A 10,198-nucleotide genomic window follows, 5' to 3' on the forward strand; every position below is an offset into this window, starting at 1 on the left:
CTCACCCTACCATGGGAACAGAGAGTGTGAGTGGGAGAGAACAGAAGTTGAAAAAACACTGTGATGGTATTTTTACCTGAGGTATTGTTAGGGTGTCTGTACTGTATTGTGCTGTATAGCAGTCCACTGTTTCCGGAAGATAAATATAATGAACATTTTTATAGAGTTGGCAATCTAATTAACACATTGTCCAATGTCCATAGGTTCACAAACACTGGAGGAGTTCAAACACACACACACACACACACACACACACACACACACACACACACACACACACACACACACACACACACACACACACACACACACACACACACACACACACACACACACACACACACACACACACACACACACACACACACACACACACTTACTGTATAACTCCTAATAAAGTGCTGATTAAAAAATGGTCTGTTTATCACATAACAACCTGAACACACTCAGACCACCATCTGCTTACTTGCAGGACTTTGATTGGTTCTCTCATGGGCACCTAGAATATATTGGTTCTAAACTCCAGCTGTTGAGGGCATGTTGGCTTCAGTACACCGTCTGTACTCAGTCTATCTACCCTACCATGCTCAGAATAAATTCACACACCTGGTCGGACAGTGTAGACTGCACACTGTAAATTGTTATTGAAACAACATTTGGAACTTTAAACTCTATCTTTGTTGTGTGTGTGTGTGTGCGTGTGCGTGTGCGTTACTTGCGTGCATAAGCAAGAGAGAGAGAGAGACTAACTATATGTCTGAGTGACTTTGAAGAGTTCAACTAAAATTGTAATTGTTTGTTAAAAACACTTAACATTTTCACTCATAGAAACCAAACAGAATAGAGACTCAATATACTGTATTTTTCAATTGTAGTGAAAAAAAGGGGAAAAATCTTGTATATTTTGATCTTGAATTAAAAGGAATAAACTGGATATTGTCTTGTGTTTATTAATCAGTCTGTACATCCTGTGATTTTATTGAGCTGAGAAATGTGATGATTGTTCTGTTGTCTGCTCAATTACACGCAGTCAAGCAAGACCGAACCTCTGGCGACCACGTCATTATGTCTGTACACACTGGAAAGGGCACCGCCACACACATACAAATGCGCGCACACACACAACCAAACACCAATACGACACACACTGCGCAAACAGTCTGTTCGTGCATTGTGAAAACAGACTGTGGACACATACACCCAACCTGGGCAAATGTGGCCCGATAGATATTGTGTAGGCCTACACACACACACACTGTATACAGTAATCTACTGATGACACACACAAGCATGACACAGTACACAACTGCACACACACCCAGCACACTCATTTATAATCTATTAATAATCGGTCCATTCCACACAATTCAACATAGCAACTCTACACATCCCACAACAACTATCTGGCAATTCAGACCTTTTCGTTCAGTGTGTGTGTGTGTGTAGTTGTTTATTTGCGTGAGAACACACAAAGACTCCCCACATGACCTTGTGGGAACAATGACCTGTTATGGACCCAAGTGTTTACTGAGGATGTCCCATCTTCACTCTGTATTCTTTCAATCTGTAATGACGTCTGAACAGTCTGGAGTTGAACAGGCTGGGGTCATGTACTCCTGTAAAAGTCACCCTTTAAAGTGAATCCATAAAACGTTAACATTTACCTGGCCTTGTATGGTATTTTACTAGACAGGAAGACACACAGTTAAACAAACACACGTGCGCACGCACGCACACACACACACACACACACACACACACACACACACACACACACACACACACACACACACACACACACACACACACACACACACACACACACACACACACACACACACACACACACACACACACACACACACACACATCTCTAGCCCAAAGCTGACCAGTCCATTCTCCATAATGACTAAGGTGGTCTGGGAGAGATGTGTCTTCCCAGCACAAATAAATTACATGTATTTTATATCTTTAGTTCTCTTATTCAACTTGCCTCTGATATCTGTCGGAGCCCCTGGGGTCTTACCCAATTATACTTTGTGTCAAACCTGCCACCCTCTCTTTGGTGTAGTTTGGAAAGTCCCGGAGGCCCATGGGAAGGATGTGATTCCTCTCTAACTCTCCTCCTTCCCCCTCTATCTCTTTTCACGGAGCAACAACACCCCCTGGCACAGAAGACGGGACTCATTGGATTTGGCGGAGAGATTATAGCCCTGTAACACTGCTTCTGCCTGCAAACCATCTAGGGATTTAGACAACTCGACAGACACACACACACACACACACGTCCCCCCCTTGACTGCTATCAAGAACATTCACCTCACGTACATCTTACACAAATGATGTGTGGATGAGAAAACACACCACTTGGGATTGAAGAACTACGAAATACATTTCTGTTGTAGATTGAGAAAATGTAGCCTGCCTATTTTCACATTTAATAAAAGCAATATTCTAAGGTTATTCCCCTCTATTGTGACAGACTTATAAATAAACTCCAATACCTGGCAGCCAATATCCAATTTCTAGAGAAGTCTTTGTTGCTAGAGTGTCATCCAGTAGGAATGGGGGGGACCAATAGAGTGCCCACACATACACTGACTATACGTTAAGGACACATTCCTAATATTGAGTTGTACCCTTTTGCCCTCAGAACAGACTCAATTTGTCGGGGGATGGACTCTAAAAGTTGTCAAAAGCGTTCCACAGGCCCATGTTGACTCCAATGCTTCCCACAGAGGTGTCAAGTTAGTTGGATGTCCTTTGGGTAGTGGACCATTCTTGATACACAGGAAACTGTTGAGCATGAAAAACCCAGCAGCGTTGATGTTCTTGACACACTCAAAACTGCACCCACTACCATACCCCGTTCAAAGGCATCTAAATCTTTTGTCTTGCTGATTGGCACATATACACAATACATGTTTCAATTGTCTCAAGGCTTTAAAATCCTTCTTTAACCTGTCTCCTACCATTCATCTACACTGATTGAAGTGGATTTAACAAGTGACATCAATAAGGGATCATAGCTTTCACCTGGATTCACCTGGTCAGTCTGTCATGGAAAGGGCCTAATGTTTTGTACACTCAGTCTATATTGACTAAACACATGTATACCCATGCCCTGACACAAATCAAAGATCTTTATGTGACCTCACACTGACGAAGCATAAACTCCCTGTCTCTGTCTCTTTTACAGAACATACTGATGGTTTCCAACCTCGTTAGTGTTCTCTTTTCCTCTCTCTTTCTCCTCCCTCACCCTCCTCTCTCTCTCCCCCCTCCCTCCCTTCTCTCTCTCCTCTCTCCCTCCTCCTCTCTCCCTCTCTCTCACCCTCTTTCTCTCTCTCTCCCTCCTCCTCCTCTCTCCTCTCCCTCCTCACCTCGCTCCCTTTCTCTTTCCTCTCTCCCTCCTCTCCTCCTCCTCCTCTCTTCCTCTCCCTCCTCCTCACTTTCCTCCTCCCTCCTCCTCTCTTTCCTCTTCTCCCCTCCTCTCTTTCCCTCTTTACATCTCTCTCTCCTTCCTCCTCCCTCTTTCTAGCTCACCCTCACTCCCTCCTCCACCTCTCTTTCCTCTCTCCCTCCTCCTCTCTCTTTCCTCTATCTCCTCTCTCCTCCTCCTCTCTCTTTCCTCTTCTCTCTCCTTCTCTTTCCTCTTTTCCCTTTACATCTCTCTCTCCTTCCCTCCCTCCCTCCTCTCTCTAGCCTCACCCTCACTCTCACTCCCTCCACCTCTCTTTCCTCTCTCCCTCCTCCTCTCTCTTTCCTCTATCTCCTCTCTCCCTCCTCCTCTCTCTTTCCTCTCTCTATCTCCTCTCTCTCTTCCTCTTCTCTCTTTCCCTCTTTACATCTCTCTCTCCTCTCTCCCTCCCTCCTCTCTCTAGCCTCACCCTCACTCTCTCTCCCTCCTCTCTCTTGCCTCTCTCCCTCCCTCACTCTCACTCCCTCCTCCTCTCTTTCCTCTCTCCCTCCTCCTCTCTCTTTCCTCTCTCTATCTCCTCTATCTCTTCCTCTTCTCTCTTTCCCTCTTTACATCTCTCTCTCCTTCCCTCCCTCCCTCCTCTCTCTAGCCTCTCCCTCACTCTCGCTCCCTCCTCCTCTCTTTCCTCCTCCCTCCTCTTCTCTCTTTCCTCTCTCTATCTCCTCTCTCTCTTCCTCTTCTCTCTTTCCCTCTTTACATCTCTCTCTCCTTCCCTCCCTCCCTCCTCTCTCTAGCCTCTCCCTCACTCTCGCTCCCTCCTCCTCTCTTTCCTCTCTCCCTCCTCTTCTCTCTTTCCTCTCTCTATCTCCTCTCTCTCTTCCTCTTCTCTCTTTCCCTCTTTACATCTCTCTCTCCTTCCCTCCCTCCCTCCTCTCTCTAGCCTCTCCCTCACTCTTACTCCCTCCTCCTCTCTTTCCTCTCTCCCTCCTCTTCTCTCAGGTCTTTGTTTCGTTGTCTCTGTCTGGTGTGTGTGTTCGTGTCTATTTGTGTGTGCGTGCATAATGTGTTTGTGGCGACCCTGGAAGCAGTTCAGCAGCATGTAATTAGCTGTGTGTTTATCTCTTCTCTTCGAAACCAACCAGTGATCCAGCCTAAATCAGCCTGTAATCAACAACAGGGACAGAGTAGACACTCAGCTCTGTTTTTCGTCTGCTACTGGTTTTCTGTGTTCATTAATGACCGGCCTTGCGGTGTGGTGAGGTGCATGCTAACGAAGTAGCTCTGGTCCGGGGCGCCTCTCACGACTCACTGGAGCGATCACCTAAACCCCGTCCCCCCCCGTCCCCCCGTCCCCCCCCCCCCCCCGTCCCCAATCTCCGTCCCTGACACCGGCTTCTGATATTACGCAGCAGTTTTAGGAAGCCAAAATGGCAGCTGAGCAAAATATCTTACAAGCAAGTGGATCCTCGTTGTGTCGATTTCACGCTGTAAACAAACGTATCCCTGGCTAGTGTCGATGTTAGCAGGTTCATTGAAAAGGTTAGGGCAAGGAGAGCTGATCCGAGATCAGCTCTTATGGGAGATGGCTGCCATCTCTTACGGCTTGGATGGAGCCAAAAATAAAAAGATATCTGGGTGAATGCAGTGTACAATCCACTCTGCTTATGACATGCTGCACACTGTATATATGAACCAATGTGGCTAAATGCTGTGGAACAGAAACACTCCTATGAGTTCAAGAATAAATCCACTTTTAGAACCAAATAGTCTGGAATGGATGGGATTACCATACGAGCACTGTGGGAAAAAAAAATTAAAAATGATTTGAAAATGATTTGAAAGAAACAGAAACATCTAGTTGTTTCTAGTGAAGTCCCAGAGTGTGTCCATTTAGAGATGTGTTAGTAGATTGCTGTGGACGTGAATGGCTCTGGCTCTGCAACAGACGAACATCCCACAGTATCTCATGTTTCTGGGAGGATAATCAAGTGACTAATTGGGCAGAGCCCCAGCCAGCCAGGGCTGGTGATGTACATTGAGAGAATATCCTCATTTGCAGAGTAAGTTCCAGCCAGGTTAAAGAGGAGGTGGAAGGAAGAAAGGAGGTTAATGGTGAACATGGAGAGGAGAAGTCATTTGCATACTGAAACCGTTGTTTATATGTTACTTGGCTGCAATCAAACGAGAATCATCAGAGAAGAAAATGAGGCATTGTAACGTGGTTGAAGGCTACTGGTCTATGTTCTCCCTGCTATCAGACTAGTCAATCGAAATCAGTTTCCGGATATTCCGGACAGAGCAAGACAACAAGAGCATCCATCTTTCAATGGACTTAAGCAATCAATTAAACAATGTTCAGTGTGCTAATCAATTCAAATGAAATGACAAAGGCTTTCTTGTGTTACCTTGATAACCGAACTGAATAGGTTCATCTGTGAGTCCGCATTTTATCAGGGCTAACTGTGTGTCCCTGTTATCAGAGCAGCTGTTCTGTCTGTGTTTGTATCCGTCTGTTGTTCGTTTTGGGTCTGGTCTGTGTGCTCTAGACTGGTAACAGGGACACTCAGTGCTGATGGCTGTTATCTGCATTAGGGTTGGAGGGACTCAGGGCTTTGTGTACACAACACAGACAGACGCCTGAACACATTGAGTCCCCCAGACATGCAGCTCTGTCCCTGACCTCTCTGCCCTGTCCCTGGCCTGCCTGCTCTGTCCCTGGCCTATCTGCTCTGTCCCTAGCCTGTCTTCTCTGTCCCTAGCCTGTCTGCTCTGTCCCTGACCTCTCTGCCCTGTCCCTGGCCTGCCTGCTCTGTCCCTGGCCTCTCTGCTCTGTCCCTAGCCTGTCTTCTCTGTCCCTAGCCTGTCTGCTCTGCCCCTGGCCTGTCTTCTCTGTCCCTAGCCTGTCTGCTCTGCCCCTGGCCTGTCTTCTCTGTCCCTAGCCTGTCTTCTCTGTCCCTCGCATGTCTGCTCTGTCCCTAGCCTGTCTGCTCTGCCCCTGGCCTGTCTTCTCTGTCCCTAGCCTATCTGCTCTGTCCCTAGCCTGTCTGCTCTGCCCCTGGCCTGTCTTCTCTGTCCCTAGCCTGTCTTCTCTGTCCCTCGCATGTCTGCTCTGTCCCTAGCCTGTCTGCTCTGCCCCTGGCCTGTCTTCTCTGTCCCTAGCCTATCTTCTCTGTCCCTAGCCTGTCTTCTCTGTCCCTAGCCTGTCTGCTCTGCCCCTGGCCTGTCTTCTCTGTCCCTAGCCTGTCTTCTCTGTCCCTCGCCTGTCTGCTCTGTCCCTAGCCTGTCTGCTCTGCCCCTGGCCACTCTGCCCTGTCCCTAGCCTGTCTTCTCTGTCCCTAGCCTGTCTGCTCTGCCCCTGGCCTGTCTTCTCTGTCCCTAGCCTGTCTTCTCTGTCCCTAGCCTGTCTGCTCTGCCCCTGGCCTGTCTTCTCTGTCCCTAGCCTGTCTGCTCTGCCCCTGGCCTGTCTGCTCTGCCCCTGGCCTGTCTTCTCTGTCCCTAGCCTGTCTGCTCTGCCCCTGGCCTGTCTTCTCTGTCCCTAGCCTGTCTGCTCTGCCCCTGGCCTGTCTTCTCTGTCCCTAGCCTGTCTTCTCTGTCCCTAGCCTGTCTTCTCTGTCCCTAGCCTGTCTTCTCTGTCCCTAGCCTGTTTTCTCTGTCCCTAGCCTGTCTTCTCTGTCCCTAGCCTGTCTGCTCGGTCCCTGACCTCTCTGCCCTGTCCCTGGCCTGCCTGCTCTGTCCCTAGCCTATCTTCTCTGTCCCTAGCCTGTCTTCTCTGTCCCTAGCCTGTCTGCTCTGCCCCTGGCCTGTCTTCTCTGTCCCTAGCCTGTCTGCTCTGTCCCTGACCTCTCTGCCCTGTCCCTGGCCTGTCTGCTCTGTCCCTGGCCTATCTGCTCTGTCCCTAGCCTGTCTTCTCTGTCCCTAGCCTGTCTGCTCTGCCCCTGGCCTGTCTTCTCTGTCCCTAGCCTGTCTGCTCTGCCCCTGGCCTGTCTTCTCTGTCCCTAGCCTGACTTCTCTGTCCCTCGCATGTCTGCTCTGTCCCTAGCCTGTCTGCTCTGCCCCTGGCCTGTCTTCTCTGTCCCTAGCCTATCTGCTCTGTCCCTAGCCTGTCTTCTCTGTCCCTAGCCTGTCTGCTCTGCCCCTGGCCTGTCTTCTCTGTCCCTAGCCTGTCTTCTCTGTCCCTCGCATGTCTTCTCTGTCCCTAGCCTATCTTCTCTGTCCCTAGCCTGTCTTCTCTGTCCCTAGCCTGTCTGCTCTGCCCCTGGCCTGTCTTCTCTGTCCCTAGCCTGTCTTCTCTGTCCCTCGCCTGTCTGCTCTGTCCCTAGCCTGTCTGCTCTGCCCATGGCCACTCTGCCCTGTCCCTAGCCTGTCTTCTCTGTCCCTAGCCTGTCTGCTCTGCCCCTGGCCTGTCTTCTCTGTCCCTAGCCTGTCTGCTCTGCCCCTGGCCACTCTGCCCTGTCCCTAGCCTGTCTTCTCTGTCCCTAGCCTGTCTGCTCTGCCCCTGGCCACTCTGCCCTGTCCCTAGCCTGTCTTCTCTGTCCCTAGCCTGTCTTCTCTGTCCCTCGCCTGTCTGCTCTGTCCCTGGCATGTCTGCTCTGCCCCTGGCCTGTCTTCTCTGTCCCTAGCCTGTCTGCTCTGTCCCTGGCCTCTCTGCCCTGTCCCTAGCCTGTCTGCTCTGTCCCTAGCCTGTCTGCTCTGTCCCTGGCCACTCTGCCCTGTCCCTGGCCTGTCTTCTCTGTCCCTAGCCTGTCTTCTCTGTCCTTAGCCTGTCTGCTCTGCCCCTGGCCTGTCTTCTCTGTCCCTAGCCTGTCTTCTCTGTCCCTCGCCTGTCTGCTCTGCCCCTGGCCTGTCTTCTCTGTCCCTAGCCTGTCTGCTCTGTCCCTGGCCTGTCTGCTCTGTCCCTGGCATGTCTGCTCTGCCCCTGGCCTGTCTTCTCTGTCCCTAGCCTGTCTGCTCTGTCCCTGGCCTCTCTGCCCTGTCCCTAGCCTGTCTGCTCTGTCCCTAGCCTGTCTGCTCTGTCCCTGGCCACTCTGCCCTGTCCCTGGCCTGTCTTCTCTGTCCCTAGCCTGTCTTCTCTGTCCTTAGCCTGTCTGCTCTGTCCCTGGCCTGTCTTCTCTGTCCCTAGCCTGTCTTCTCTGTCCCTCGCCTGTCTGCTCTGCCCCTGGCCTGTCTTCTCTGTCCCTAGCCTGTCTGCTCTGTCCCTGGCCTGTCTTCTCTGTCCTTAGCCTGTCTGCTCTGTCCCTGGCCTGTCTTCTCTGTCCCTAGCCTGTCTTCTCTGTCCCTCGCCTGTCTGCTCTGCCCCTGGCCTGTCTTCTCTGTCCCTAGCCTGTCTGCTCTGTCCCTGGCCTGTCTTCTCTGTCCCTAGCCTGTCTGCTCTGTCCCTGGCCTGTCTTCTCTGTCCCTGGCCTGTCTTCTCTGTCCCTAGCCTGTCTGCTCTGTCCCTGGCCTGTCTTCTCTGTCCCTGGCCTATTTCTTCTGACCCTGGCCAGTGGGAGAGGAATGGGGCTATGAGAACACCTTCCTCTCGCCTATATTACATGGCTGAAGTGAATCTGTGAGAAATCCTGCATTGCGCCCTTCCATGATGTAATACCCATCCTATTATAGAGCCATACAGAAAAAGACTCAAACACAAATCTTTCAGACATGTCCTCTGGCTCCAGTGACCTTATTTTAGATGTATTTTGAATTAAAAACATTATGATATTTAGGTTGAGATCACACAATTTACATTTAGGAGAAGTGTAGCTATCTCTAAAACACTCAATCCTGTTTGTGCGGGAGTTACAGTATTTGAGGCAAGTTAAATTTGTGAAAACATTGGATGAGGCATATAAGGGAAGATATCACAAAGAGCCACAAAGTCTCCCTTCCTCAAAAACACTGCATGGCACGGGCCCGGCGCTCGGTGGGGGAGGGGTGGGTGCTTGTGTGTGCTGTGTACGTAATCACTGTCGCCTTTCTCTCAGGCAACTCGCTGGGCCGGTTATGTCTCATTTCTCTCTCTCTCTCTCGCGCTCCCTCCATCCCCCTCAGTCTCTCTGTCTCCCTCTATCCCCCTCAGTCTCTCTGTCTCTCTCTCTCTCTTTCTCCCTGTCCCCTCAGTCTCTCTCTCTCTGTCTCTCTGTCTCTCTCTCCCTCTATCCCCATCAGTCTTTCTCTGTCTTCCTCTGTCCCCCTCAGTCTCTCTGTCTCTCTCTCTCCCTCTATCCCCCTCAGTCTCTGTCTCTCTCTCTCCCTCTATCCCCCTCAGTCTCTCTCTCCCTCTATTACCTTCAGTCTCTGTCTCTCTCTCTCTCCCTCTATCCCCCTCAGTCTCTCTGTCTCTCTCTCTCTCTATCCCCCTCAGTCTTTCTCTATCTTCTTTCTCTCTCTCTCTCCCCTCTTTTTTTCTTTAATCTCTCTCTCTTTCTGTGTCCTCTCTTTCTCCCTCCCTCCCCTTCTCCCTCCCTCCCTCTCTCTCTCTCTCTTAGGACTGTCTAAGGAACTTCTCTGTTCCCTTGTAAATTATTTTACAATACAAAGACCCAAGACATGATCCCGTGCTGCTCTATAAATTGTTGTTAGTCTTTCTCGCTTTCTGTCATTCTTGAATGTATGTGTTAATAAGGAAGAGACAGGGAAAGAGAGCGAGAGAATGTGAGGGCCGTAGACATAGATAAATAAAATGTGTGTGTGTCGGAGACAGAGAGGAAGAGAGAGAGATTGTCAGCATCCCTAATAAAGCCTACTACAGGAAGACAAGTGTTCATCATCCAAATGTGATTGTCATGGTGATGAGCA

This window comes from Oncorhynchus gorbuscha, linkage group LG23 (genome assembly GCF_021184085.1).
Source record: "Oncorhynchus gorbuscha isolate QuinsamMale2020 ecotype Even-year linkage group LG23, OgorEven_v1.0, whole genome shotgun sequence".
NCBI classification, from domain to species: domain Eukaryota; kingdom Metazoa; phylum Chordata; class Actinopteri; order Salmoniformes; family Salmonidae; genus Oncorhynchus; species Oncorhynchus gorbuscha.